The sequence below is a fragment of the Pongo abelii genome, chromosome 9, assembly GCF_028885655.2.
Source record: "Pongo abelii isolate AG06213 chromosome 9, NHGRI_mPonAbe1-v2.0_pri, whole genome shotgun sequence".
NCBI classification, from domain to species: Eukaryota; Metazoa; Chordata; class Mammalia; order Primates; family Hominidae; genus Pongo; species Pongo abelii.
The window spans coordinates 126,666,334-126,681,156 of NC_071994.2; the positions used below are offsets into that span (position 1 = coordinate 126,666,334).

Here is a 14,823-nt window from a genome sequence, read left to right on the forward strand (position 1 = left end):
ATTACAAATAACAAGAGAAACTTCTGTCACTCAGGAAAGTCCAAGGGTTTTAGGAGTTCTGGGACAAAAACCAGGAAAGGACCAAATATATTTCATCTCATATGACAGGAAGTCTGTGAAATAAGGAGGAAGGTACATTTCTGAAGCACTATTTCTAGAGAAGGGTCAGGCTGAGATGCTTCTCCAAAGTGGGAAGAGTGTTGTCAGGTATTTCTGCCACTTAACCTTGTCGTGTTCTTTTGCCCCCAGGAATGTCAGTGAGTGCCAGGCTGACCCCTCAGAGCAATCTGCCTTAATCTAGAGAGCATTCGTGTTCTGGCTGGATCACTACACTTTGGAGCTCTTTTTGACCTTTTTGTTGATTTTCAGGGTTGGATGGAATGGCAACCATAAAGGTTACTCTGTACAGGGTGGAGCTTCTCCTGGAACAGTTTGCCCTTAACTTAGGTGACAACATGTGTTTTCTCCACCAGTGTCTATGATGAACCACATCTTCCTGATCAGAAAATATCACTTTAAAAAAAAAGACTCTGGGGCCTGTTGCAGTGGCTCTCCCTTGTAATCTCAGAACTTTGGGAGGCCAAGGCGGGCGGATAATTTGAGGTCAGGAGTTTGAGACCAGCCTGGCCAACATGGTGAAACCCCCCTCTACCACAAAATACAAAAATGAGACAGGCATGGTGGCATGCACCTGTAGTCTCAGCTACTCGGGAGGCTGAGGTGGGAGAGTTGCTTGAACTTGGGAGGCAGAGGTTGCAGTGAGCTGAGATGGTGCCAGTGCACTTCAGCCTGAGGAACAGAGCGACACTTGTCTCAAAAAACAAAACAAAACAAACAAACAAAAACAACCCCAGGAAAGAGGATTGGTTGCACTGTCTTTCTTGGTTATATCTTTTTATGTTTTCAAGACATACTATTGGGAAAGTTCTACAGAAGATCTAACTGAAATCCCCCACAGTACGATCCAAACTCATGTTCTCTTGTTTTGTGAAGATGGAAGAATACCTAGTGGATCTTTGTTTTTGAGAGTGTTTCTCCCAAGACTCACTGTTGCTTAGCTTGGCCTGTTGCTTCCAGATTCCGAGGAAGGTCCAGGCTTTGTACTTGGACCTCACTGATTCTCTAGTAGGGTCTGTGAACCTCTGCAGACTTCTTTTATTATTATTTTTTTAGATGGAGTCTCCCTTTGTCGCCCCGGCTGGAGTGCAGTGGCATGATCTTGGCTCACTGCACCCTCCACCTCCCAGGTTCAAGAGACTCTCCCACCTCAGCCTCCTGAGTAGCTGGATTACAGGTGTGTGCCACCACGCCTGGCTAAGTTTTGTATTTTTAGTAGAGATGAGGTTTCACCATGTTGGCCAGGCTAATCTCGAACTCCTGACCTCGAGTGATCCACCTGCCTTGCCCTCCCAAACTGCTGGGATTAGAGGCATGAGCCACCACACCCAGCCCTCTGCAGACTTCTTGGAGGAGTTTTCAGCCATTGTCAGCCATGTATGTTTGAAGGCAGGGCTGCCTTAGAGGTGAACAGAGAGGATAGTCACCTGCCCATTCAGAAAGTTCTCAGAACACTGAAAATGTCCCTCTCTCTGAAGTGCCTTCTCCATGCTTGGATTGCTTCTTAAAATGCCTTTTGCTTCGCTGTCAGAGAGATGTGACTGAAAATGTAGATAACTCAGGAGAGATAATTCTCACAATTCATCAGACACTTATTGTGCGCTTACTGGGAAGGTGGCACAGTGCTGTGTGCTTGGGATACAAAAATGGATGCAAGCTGGGCATGGTGATACATACATGTAGTCCCAGCTACTTGGGAGGCTGAGGTGGGAGGATAACTTGAGCCTAAGAGTTTGAGACCAGCCTGGGTGACAGAGTAAGACCCTGTCTCGGAAGAAAGAAAGAAAGAAAAGAAAGAAAAGAAAAGAAAGAAAGAAAAAGAAAGGGAGAAAGAGAGAAAGAGAAAGAAAGGCAAGAAAGGCAAGAAAAGATGGTTACAGATGTCCTTTCCATTGGGGAGCTCCCAGTTGAATGTGTGGGAGATCACTATGTAAAAGTTAATTTCAGTGGCGTATGGCATTCAGACTAAAGCATGAAAAAAAATCGATCTGAGGACAGGATCTGCTGGGTGGGAGAGGAGAAGAGGGGCTTAGGGCCTTGGTTTTACCAAATCTTCACCTATTTCACTCGCACCCAGCTGCCACCTGTTAGCATCTGTTTCTCTCAGACAGACGGGTCTCTCAGAGAATCCAGTCATCCTGGTAGATGGGATTTGTGAAATTATTTCCACCTTGAGAAAAACTGAGACGTCTAGGGCCATGAAGCTGGTCAGTGACAGAGATGGATCTAGAATACAGGTCTCCGGCAGCCAGACCAAGGGTTCAGTTTACTATGTTTCTCAGGGAGCCCATCTTTATCCAGGAAGGAGCCGTATCTTCAGGCAGTGAGTCATGACGCTCAGGCTGGGCCCCTCCATCTGTGGGGACAGGATGACAGTTTTTCCTAGGACGACTGCCCCTGTACCAGTTCTAGAGACAGGCTGCAGCAGCATGGGTTGGAGGCTCTGGTTCTGCTAATTTTCTCGCTGTGTGGTCCTGGGCAGATGACTCACTCTCTCTGGGCCTCAGTGAGATTATAAAATGGAAAGTATACATTTCTGTTTCATCTTGTTAGACAGAATTAAGCACATGTATCTGAAGAGTTATGCTAATGCATTTATTAGTTTACAAAAGCAAAGACATTTGTGCCCTTCTATGAGGCCTCAAAGTCTGCTTCTCCAGTTAGTGGAGGCTGTAAGAGTGATTTTTTTTTTTTTTTTTGGTGTTTAAGCATTTATTAATTCTGATTTTGCATTTTTTTATTTTGATATATTTTTCCTCTTTTCTTTCTTTCTTTCCTTTTTTTATTTATTATTATTGTACTTTAAGTTTTAGGGTACATGTGCACAATGTGCAGGTTAGTTACATATGTATACATGTGCCATGCTGGTGTGCTGCACCCATTAACTCGCCATTTAGCATTAGGTATATCTCCTAATGCTATCCCTCCCCCCTCCCCCCATGGAAGAGTGATTTATTCCTTCTTTGGTTATTTATGAGATGTTGCTTTTCTGATCTATTGATGGGTGCTGAAAAACTGCCTGTAAACCTAGTTTGTTTTTTTTAACCTCCCACAATAGTTATCTTAACCTAGTGTTTATAGTTTAAGGGCTGCTCTCATCTGTGTGTCCCTTCAGTGTTGGCCTGCTTAAGATTCTGACTCCAGGTTTCTTCTTTTATATATGTATTTAAAAAAAAAAGAGAGAGAGAGAGAGACAGGGTCTTGCTGTGTTGCCTAGGTTGGTCTCAAGCTGCTGGACTCAAGCAGTCCTCTTGCCTTGGCCTCCCAAAGTATTAGGCTTCCAGGTGTGGTCCACAGAGCCTGGCCCCAGGTTTCTTCTTATTTCTCCTCCTTTTACCCTTTCTCACGCTCACTCTCTTTCTCACCCTCCCCCTTCTACTATTTTTTTATTGTTTTTTTTTGAGGCAGTCTTGCTCTGTTGCCCAGGCTGGAGTGCAGTGGCCCAATCTCGGCTCACTGCAACCTTTGCCTCCTGGGTTCAAGCGATTCTCGTGTGTGTGCCACCACACCCAGCTAACTTTTGTATTTTTGGTAGAGATGGGGTTTTTGGCCGGGCTGGTCTCATACTCTTGGTCTCAAGCAATTCGCCCGCCTTGGCCTCCCAAGTGCTGGGATTACAGGCATGAGCCACCATGCCCAGCCTCCACTTTCTACTTCTAAATCCATATACTGTCCTGGGGCGATTTCATCCATTCTCTTGGCTTTAATTATTCCTGTCTGAGACCTCATATTTTTCCTGAGCCTTAGGCTTATACCTCCAACTGACTAATGGGCATTTCCACTGGGATGTTCTTCAAAACTCAGCTTGTCTTTTTGTAATTGAACTCATTATTTTTCCCTTCAAACCAGTTCCTTCCATTCTGTTACTTACATTGGGGCTTGGTACTTTTTGTTTTCACAAGGCTTCTCTCCCTCCAAGCAAATGTTTCTCAAGCCTGCCTTCTCAGCTCCATCACCATAGCCAGCTCTCACATGTATTACACAAGCATCCTGACTCCATCACAGCCCCTCTCCTGTGCTTCTTCACTCTGCAGCCAGAAGGGTCTTCATAACCTCACTTCTGTTCCCCTCCTGCTTCATCCACCTGCTGCTCCTGTGTGCTCTGCCTCCAGCCAGTCTGACCTTTTAGTTCCATGAATGGGATGCTCTCTTATTTCCAGGTTTCATCAACGTTGTTCCGTCAGACAGAATTCCTTTTTCATAACACTGACCTACTTTGCCACCATTAAGGCCTTTTCCTTTGTTTAGTTAGCCTTTCCTCTAGCGAATGGTTCTTGACTGAGGTCTTCATTACGTCTGTGTTTCTGAAGCATCCTACACTGGAGTGTGATTACGTGCTCGCATTGTATCCTTTATTAGATCCTACACACTGAAGGCAGAGTTGATTTTATTCAGTATTTGTTTTATTCAGTGCCTGCTAAGCTCTTTGCATGGAACACAGTAGGAGCTCAGTAAACATGTGTTTAGGGAATGAATGAATGATCAAATGATGAAAGCCTCTAAGGAAATTCGATTTTCATGGAATTCTACGATAAATCATTTTGCAAAGCAAGAAGTCCTCTTGAAGCTGAATAATTACCCCTTCATATGCCATTTATGTAAATCTGTACTATTATGTATTGGCTTGTTTGTCTGTCTTAAACCTGTTGGTTTCTGTTCTGGTTTTAACTGGGCTCTGAGTCTTTAGTAAGCGCCCAGAGAGCAGACACTGCTTTTTATTTTTATTTTTTTAGATAGGGTCTCACTCTATCACCCAGGCTGGAGATTGCTGGTGAGATCTTGACTCACTGCAGCCTTGATATCCTGATCTCTTGAATAGCTGGGTCTATAGATGCATGCCACCATGCCTGGCTTTTTTTTTTTTTTGAGACAGGGTCTAACTCTGTCACCCAGCACTCAGGTTGGAACACAGTGGCACAATCATGGCTCACTGAAGCCTCAACTTCCCAAGCTCAAGTGATCCTCCTGCCTCAGCCTCCCGAGTAGCTGGGGTTTACAGGCATGTGCCACTATGCTCGGCTAACTTTTTCTACTTTTTGTAGAGACAGGATCCTGCTATGTTGCCCAGGCTGGTCTTGAACTCCTAGGCTCAAGGGATCCTCCTGCCTCAGCCTCCCAATGTGTTGGGACTACAGGCATGAGTCACCACACCTGACCCAGAGACTGCCGTTCTAAAGGTAGTCTCTATTCAGGGGAGCCAAACTTGGCATAGTTAGGTGAAGAGTGATCAATCTTTCCTAAAATGAGGCTCCAGAGAGCACGAGCACATTGGGAACAATATTTTGTCTGATGGTGGACCCAGGGCCCTGGTATAGTCTGCAAACAGCAGTTAGGTTTTTTCCCCCACCAAAGACCCATAACAGTTTTGAAGAGCATTTATTTTTGGAGCTGTGGTTGCCATAGTAACGCAATACTTTTTCTTGTCTTCTGATTCCAGGTCAGGGCAACAGTTGTTCCTCCTGCAGGGGAAGAGGATTTTGGAATATATGCATCCTTCCACCTTTTTTCCACAACTAACTAATCCAACAAACATTTATTGAACATATACTACATGCCAGATACTGTTCCTAACACCAGAAACAATAGTGAACAAAACAGAGTCTGCCCTACAGGGGCTTCTGTAGTGGGGTAGAGAGACTGTCAGCAAATTATCAGTGCAATATTGGTCCCTATTTGTTTAAAAGCAAATTATTTGGCCACATCACTGAAACGGAATTAGTTGGTTTTCTAAAATTTGGAAATCAAGAGTTGTAAAAGAAGTGTCTTCCATACTGCTTTGAAGAGCAATCTGGGAGCGGGGAGGAGCTGGTGGCTGAATGTGGGAAGCTGACTCTCTTCCCATTGATAGTGGGACTTCATTGGATTTGTGTGGGCACTTTGGAATGCAGATGCATTTGGTGCTCTGACATCATCTAAGACCTTGGGAGATGACAGGATTAAGCTGGGTCTCTCTGCAGCTGTCAGATGTCAAAGCTGTTGCTCTCCTGGTGTTTGTGGGAGTCTCTTGGCACTAACAGAAGCCAAGAGCCAAAGAGCTGCCAGAAATGGCCCTTTATTATCCAGTGTAATGACAGCCTGGAAAACAGGCAGGGAATGCCATTTATTAAGCTACCATAGAGTGCGCAACCTTGAACTGGGCTCCAAGAAGGAAGGTAGAGAGGAAAGAGGGGATGCTGATACCTGCTGTTGGGAGCCTCCCATCACGGTGGCAGAGAATGGCACTCACAAGGACACAAATGAAAATGATGCAGACAATAGCAATTTATCACAGTCTCTTAATTTGAGTAGCACTTTACCTTTTCAAAGCAATTTACCAGGCCATGGGCTCTCCCACGGAAGGGACAGGGCATAATTATTCTTTGTGATTGCTGTAGCACTGGCACACACCGGGATGTCCAGTGACAAGCTTATGACATGACAATCTATTACCTCATTTGTTCCTGCCTCCTATGGGGCAGATGTAATGAGTATACCCACCTGGCACTTAAGGAAATGGGGATTCTGAAATATGCCCACATCCATACAGCTAAGTAATGCTAGAAACCAGACTCAAAAAGAGGTTGTATCATGTCACTTTTAATTTAGGCCCCTTTCTTTGTTGTACCATACATGTGTTGTATCTGACATTATACTGAGGCTTATGGATACATGCTGACAGTGTGGGTAATTAAAATCCACAGGAAATGAAACATAAAGACCAAACATTTTAACTAGCAGTTTCAGCATGCTCCACTGTTTGAAAGCAGCAGCTTCTGTGAAAAGCTTTGACTGGATTTTACCTCCCTTGCTCCCCTTCCCATTTGGAGGGACACATTACACAGTCAGGCTGCCAGAGAGAGGAGAGTCCAAATCCCACCAGCCAGCACTTGTTGCTTGGCTGCTATGTGCTGGCCACTGAGGTGTGGCTGGCTTCTTCTCTTGAAAGATTTAGTCTAGTTTATTTATTGTTCATTCATTTGTTTGACAGCAGATTATATATATATGGTGGTGTTCTCCCGCCCAGGCTGGAGTGCAGTGGCATGATCATAGCTCACTGCAGCCTCTAAATCCTGGGCTCAAGTGATCCTTTTGTCTCAACCTCCTGAGTAGCTGGGACCACAGGCATGTGCCACCATGCCCAGTTAATTTTTTAGGTTTTTATAGAGACAGGGTCTCACTATGTTTTCCAGGCTAGTTTTGAACTCCCAGACTCAAGCAGTTCTCTTTCCTTGGCTTCCTAAAATGTTGGGATTACAGATGGGAGCCACTGCACCCAGTCCGACAGCAGATTTTTTTGACCATCCATTAGGCAGTCAGTGCAAATAATTGTGAACAAATGTAAAAATTTAAAATGTGACAGTCAAGTCCAACAGAGCTTAAAGGAAAAACATATAATAAAAATGTAACAAGTGCATCTAAGGAGAGGACAGCAGTAACTGTTACATTTGGTAATCCTGGCGATTAGCCAGATCTTGTGAAGGACATTTTTTCCGGTAGAAGACCTTCCTTGGCCAGGCACGGTGACTCACGCCTGTAATCCCAGCAGTTTGGGAGGCCGAGGCAGGTGGATCACCTGAGGTCAGGAGTTCGAGACCAGCCTGGCCAACATGGTGAAACCCTGTCTCTACTAAAGATACAAAAATTAGCCAGGCATGGTGGTGGGTGCCTGTAATTCCAGCTACTCAGGAGGCTGAGGCAGCACAATTGCTTGAACCTGGGAGGTGGAGGTTGCAGTGAGCCGAGATGGCGCCACTGCACTCCAGCCTGAGCGACACAGTGAGACTCTGTCTCAAAAAAAAAGAAGACCTTCCTTAATAAGTGGAGTTGGATAGACATTTTGCTTTGGAAAACAGAAGGAATTTACTCTCAATATTAGGTCTACTTCATTCATTTCACAGAATAGGCAAAGATGTCTGGGGCTTTGCTGACTAGGGAATTCTGGCCACGGCCTTTTGCTTCTCTTCTAACCAGGCCTTTTGCTTCTCTTCTCCGTTTTTGCCAGATGTAGAACCACTAGGCTTCCCTTTCGTTTCTCCAGGAAAGAATGGGTAGGGAAGTGAAAGTTGGGTCTTGTGTTTCACAGGCACCATTGAAGTAAAGAATTCAATATTTAGATATTTTTGAGTTACTTTCAGTGCATTTTTCTGACCTTGTTCCTCATAGCCATGGAGAATCTAGAGTTCTAGAGCATTTTACCTTAATTAATGACTAGTTTAAGGCCTTTCTGGGTGGCTAGTTTGGAAATGACTGATATTCATGGTCTTGATCAGTTCAACAGTATCCTTAGAAGGTTAGGAAGAAACAATTGGCAGTATGCAAATAACTCCAAACCTCTAATCCAGCTTAAACAGAAAAATACAGCAGAATATATACATGCAGAAACATAAATGTTTTCTAATAAATATACGTGTATATATCTAATACACATATATATATTAAATATAAGTATATATGTATATACAAGTATATATTTCTTTTTATTTTAAGACAATCTCACTCTGTCATCCAGGCTGGAGTACAGTGGTGCAATCCTGGCTCACTGCACCCTCTGCCTCCTGGGTTCAAGCAATTCTCATGCCTCAGCCTCCCAAGTAGCAGAAATTACAGGCACGTGCCACCACACCCAGCTAATTTTTGTAGTTTTAGTAGAGACGGGGTTTCGCCATGTTGGGCAGGCTGGTCTTGAACTCCTGACCTCAAGTAATCCTCCTGCCTCAGCCTCCCAAAGTGCTGGGATTACAGACATGAGCCACCGTGCCCGGCAATATATAGGTATATATTTTTTAAACCTGGATATTCCCTAGGGCAGGCTAAGTACTTTTTGCTCCTGGAATACTAACTCAAATTTCAGAAAGAAATTTTAATTTGCCTGTTGCGTATGATACTTGTTTTAATATCAGCAATTGGGCTCAAACCTATCCACCTCAGGGAGATTTCTGGATCTTGCTTGTTTTATTATAGGGGAGGACAAAGTAAACCTAAAGAGGGCTGAGCAATGGAGCATCTGAAGTCCCAGGTCGCTACTGATTGTGAATTCGAGGGTGATCAGGGACAGCTAAGAAACAGAAATGTGTTTCTATTTCTTCCAAGGCTCTGTATCTTTGTAAAATCCCATTGATAATGGCCCATGCCAACACTGTTCCTCACCTATCCCCACCTCTAACAAGGCCAGGGTAGATACCTTCCCAGCAGCTGAGTGTGACTTTTATCCCAGTAAGAATTTCAATCCTGCTTCCATGGAGTAAAATTCCAGCCTGGGACAAGCGTTCTTTCCGCAGGCAGCTTTGCATCATCAGCTTCCTCTTACATACGTTGGTGATCATGATAATACCTACCTTGAAGACTGGTTTGCAGATGAAATAAGATAAAGCACCTCTCCAATTTCCTGACATCCTGTAGGTACTCACTTCCTGGTTACTTCCTTTGTCCCTCTCCCCTTTAAATTTAGGAGAAAGAAGTGTTTTCATATGGGTGTCATTTGGGGCCAAGCTTATCTGATCCGAAGGACAGGCCCTGGGGCTTGCGTTGTTTTTTCGTCATTGCCGGGCACCTTTGCTGAGTCATTTGGGGTTGGCAGACCTGGAAAAGACAGCCGTTTAGAGAGTGGTTAGTGTCGTGTGTGATCAGCCAACGGTTTAGAGAGTGGTTAGTGTCGTGTGTGATCGGACAACGCAGGCTCTATTGTCTCTTAGTATTTCCTGGTGCACTTTTGGAACCTGATCTGCCCTTCTCATGGTTAAGGGCAGGGGATGAGTAACTAGCCATGGGGATGTTCTGCATATCTTGCCTCATGCTGAATTTCCTATAAAACGGCTTCATGAAACTTTGATGTCAGCTTAAGCAGTACTGCCACCAGGCCCTGCGGAGGGCCCTAAGTGAATAGAGGGCAGCAGTGTCTTCCAAATTTGAAATGAGTGACATTGGATTATAATTAGGGGAGAAGATGCTCTTGGTGCTACTGAGAAGATACAGTGAGAACTTTTCTTAGAAAAGTGTGAGATTGTATAGAAGAACCAAGGTAAGATTTAAAGATTGCCTCTGAGAGATAGGAGACATATGTGGGAATAGGATTGGTTTTACATGTCCCCTAAAATGCTTATTCCATCTTTAGTGAAGCTGTATTTGTGGGACTAGGTGCATGTAATTCTTATGTTTAAAGAAATGCTTTAACTTGTTATATCTGAAGGATGTTTTATGAGCACTTAGTCTTTTACTAGTTTTGTGATGTTTTATCCCCATCAACATCAATGACAGGTATTGTTTGAATATGTACTTCATGTAAGATGTATAAGAGCCATACTTAATATTTAGGGAAGTAGGAAATTAAACATTTAAGTCTGTTTTTTGCCCAACATATAGAGATGAGAGGGAGAAATATTTGATTAAACTATAATCTTTGTGTCTATTATGACTAGGTAGAGATTCCTTAGGATGAATTAAAATCAAAACAGATTTCACTAGAATGTTATTTTTATTTTTTATTTTATAGAGACGAGGGTCTTACTATGTTGCCTTAGCTGGTCTCGAACTCCTGGGCTCAAGCAATCTGCCCTGCTCGGCCTCCCAAAGTGCTAGGATTACAGGCATGAGCCACCGCGCCCGGCCAGATTTTACTAGAATCTGCTTGTGAATTCCCTTCAAAATTAAAATTACACTGGAATCCCTTCTGATGATATGCATTCCACTCAATCGATCATTCATCCTCTACTTGCTATCAAACTGCTGCGCTCACCACACAATACGGGGTAGTTTGCAAAGCCACGGACTCTGGAGTGATCTGCATGGATTCTGTCCAGGCTGTGCCACTTACTCTCTGCCCTAAAAACATATTTTTTAGCTTTTTTGAGGCTACATTCTTCAGCTTGTCTTTATAGCACTTTGTTCTTCTGAAATTATCATCTTCTTTTATTTTTCTCTGTTGATGATCTGTCTCTCATTTCTGCATCCCTTCTGCTAAACCACCAGAATTTGAGGTCCTTCAGAGCAAGGACCTTGCCTCAAGGCACTGTTTATTACTGTGTTCCCAGTGGTTAGAAAACAGCCTGGCATATAGAAAACATTCAACCAGGCTGGGTGGGGTGGCTCACTCCTGTAATCCCAGCACTTTGAGAGGCCAAGGTGGGCGGATCATTTGAGGTCAGGAGTTCAAGACCAGCCTGACCAACATGGTGAAATCCTGTCTCTACTAAAAATACAAAAAAATTAGCCGGGTGTGGTGGCACACGCCTGTAATCCCAGCTACTTGGAAGGCTGAGGCACGAGAATCGCTTGAACCGGGGAGGTGGAGGGAGGTTGCAGTGAGCCAAGATTGCGCCACTGCACTCCAGCCTGGGCGACAGAGACTGCCTCAAAAACAAAACAAAACAAAACAAAAAAGATCAACACACTCAACAATGGCATATCCATTTTATAGAATGAGCAACTGTTAACAGTTATCCTTCTCGTGAGCTGTAGCACCGGAGGGTTAAGAAAAAAGTTTCAGATGCCTTCTCTACCCACCAGGAGTTTGACATTCTTGTTCTCTAAGGGCAGCATTGGTGTTGTGGAAAGAGCCCCGAGAGTCAGCAAACTCGAGTTTTATTCTTTGCAGTGCTACTAAATACCTCTGTAACTTTACACTTGTCATTTACCTTCTTTGGGCTGTTGGTTTCCTGTTTGAAAAAGAAAAAATTAGGGCCAAGCGTGGTGGCTCACGCCTATAATCCCAGCACTTTGGGAGGCTGAGGCAGGCAGATCACTTGAGCCCATGAATTTGAGACCAGCCTGGGCAATGTCGTGAGACCTCATCTCTACAAAAACTACAGAAAATAACCAGGTGTGGCCAGGCGCAATGGCTCACGCCTATAATTCCAGCACTTTGGGAGGCTGAGTCAGGCAGATCACTTGAGGTCAGGAGTTTGAGACCAGACTGGTCAAAATGATGAAACTCCGTCTCTACTAAATATACAAAAATTAGCCAGGTGTGGTGGCGCACGCCTGTAGTCCCAACTACTGTGGAGGCTGAGGCAAGAGAATCACTTGAACCTGGGAGGTGGAGGTTGCTGTGAGCTGAGATGGCGCCACTGTACTCCAGCCTGGGTGACAGAGTGAGACTCTGTCTCAAAAAAAAAAAGAAAAGAAAGAAAAGAACTAGGTGTGGTGGCACATGCCTGTGGTCCCAGGTACTCGGGAGGCTGAGATGTGAGGATTGCTTAGGCCCAGGAGGTCAAGGCTGCAGTGAGCTGTGATGGCACCACTGCACTCCAACCTGGGTGACAGAGAGAGACCCTGTCTCAGAAAAAAAAAAAAAAAAGAGAAAGAAAGAAAAAAGAAAAAGAAAGAATTAGAATAGTTTATCCCTCGAATCCGTTCCTGCTGTGAAGTATTGGCTCATGATTTTATTAATAAAATTAGAGATTGTTATAAAATGATAACCTGGAAAGAGAGTAACAGTTAAAGGACACACTTATCAAATGAGTATACAGGAAGTGAACCAGGAAGCCACATTTCTGTGTCTCTGTTAGCTGCCTCTAAACCATGTTTGTTCTTAGACTGCTATTCTTTCCCCACTGTCCAGCCAGCGTCAGCCTACCCTCGTGGTTTAGTTCACGTGTTTTAGAATAACCAGCAACTCCCTTCTTTCTCAATTTTTGTGTCTTCCACTTAGCCTTCAAACAGGCTTAATGGAAGATTTCTTAGCTTAGCGTCATGGGACTTTTACGGCTAGACAGGGCCTATGTGATTGTCTAGCACACTCTGTTCATTTTACAGATAAGCAAACTGAGGTTCAGAACGGTGGGGCAACTTGCTCTGTGTTCTATGGAGTCCATGACAGAGTCAGTGCTGGACCCAGCCTTATGAGCCTGGCTCTGGTGCTATTGCTCCACTGTGCTCCGTGCTCTGTTTTCCACATATTTTATGTATTTGTTTTTTGAGATGGGGTCTCACTCTATCGCCTGGGCTGGAGTGCGGTGGCACGATCACGCTTACTGCAGCCACCGACCTCATGGGCTCAAGTGATCCTCCTACCTCAGCTTCTGAGTAGCTGGGACTACAGGCATGCACCATCGCACCTGGCTAATTTCCCTACTTTTTTGTAGAGACAGGGTCCTGCTACGTTATCCAAGGTGGTCTTGAACTCCTGGGCTCAAGGAATCCTCCTGCTTCAGCCTCCCAAAATGTTGGGATTACAGGCGTGAGCCACCGTGCCTGGCTGCCACATATTTTAAATAGATGAGTACCAATTTATGCATGACTCCATGATAAGTGCATATGTATGCGACACAGAGCCTAGGTGGAGTTCTGAGAGAGAGAGGGAGGAGAGGGCGAGGGTATTAGAGGAATTGGCTAACATGATTATAGAGGCTGAGAAGTCCCACAACACGCCAGAGACCCTGGTGTGTCCAGAATTTGTGGGTTCTTGGTCTCACTGACTTCAAGAATGAAGCCTCGGACCCTTGCGGTGAGTGTTACAGCTCTTAAGGTGGCGCGTCTGGAGTTTGTTCCTTCTGATGTTCGGATGTGTTCGGAGTCTCTTCTTTCTGGTGGGTTCATAGTCTCGCTGGCTCAGGAGTGAAGCTGCAGACCTTCGCGGTGAGTGTTACAGCTCTTAAGGCAGCACATCTGGAGTTGTTCGTTCCTCCTGGTGGGCTCATGGTCTTGCTGGGTTCAGGAGTGAAGCTGCAGATCTTTGCGGTGAGTGTCACAGCTCATAAAAGCAGCGTGGACCCAAAGAGTGAGCAGTAGCAAGATTTATTGCAAAGAACGAAAGAACAAAGCTTCCACAGTGTGGAAGGGGACCCCAGCGGGTTGCCAATATTGGCTGGGGCAGCCTGCTTTTATTCTCTTATCTGGCCCCACCCACATCCTGCTGATTGGTAGAGCTGAGTGGCCTGTTTTGACAGGGCACTGATTGGTGCATTTACAATCCCTGAGCTAGATACAAAGGTTCTCCATGTCCCCATCAGATTAGTTAGATACAGAGTTTCCACACACAGGTTCTCTAAGGCCCCATCAGAGCAGCTAGATACAGAGTACCGATTGGTGCACTCACAAACCTTGAGCTAAACACAGGGTGCTGATTGGTGTGTTTACAAACCCTGAGCTAGATACAGAGTGCCGATTGGTGTATTTACAATCCCTGAGCTAGACATAAAGGTTCTCCAAGGCCCCACCAGAGCAGCTAGCTACAGAGTGTCGATTGGTGCACTCACAAACCTTGAGCTAAATACAGAGTGCTGATTGGTGTGTTTACAATCCCTGAGCTAGATATAAAGACTCTCCACTTCCTCACCAGACTCAGGAGCCCAGCTGGCTTCACCTAGTGGATCCCGCACTGGGGCTGCAGGTGGAGCTGCCTGCCAGTCCCGAGCCGTGCACTCGCACTCCTCAGCCCTTGGGTTGGGACTGGGCGCCATGGAGCAGGGGCAGCGCTCGTCAGGGAGGCTCTGGCTGCACAGGAACCCACGGAGGCGGAGGCAGTCCTGAGGCCTGCCCCTCGGGAAGGCAGCTAAGGCCCGGCGAGAAATCGAGCGCAGCGCCGGTGGGCTGGCACTGCTGGGGGACCCAGTATACTCTCCACAGCCGCTGGCCCGGGTGCTAAGTCCCTCATTGCAGGGCCGGCCGGCTGCTCCAAGTGTGGGGCCCGCCAAGCTCACACCCACCCGGAACTCCAGCTGGCCCGCAAGCACCGCATGCAACCCTGGTTCCCGCTCGGGCCTCTCCCTCCACACCTCCCCGCAAGCTGAG

General features: G+C 45.5%; 1 protein-coding gene across 4 annotated transcripts in view; it reads left to right on the forward strand.

Moving 5' to 3' along the window:
• Positions 1-14,823, forward strand: part of GRAMD1B (GRAM domain containing 1B) — a 193,156-nt gene that overhangs the window by 13,425 nt on the left and 164,908 nt on the right. The gene's annotated exons all lie outside the window — the stretch shown is intronic.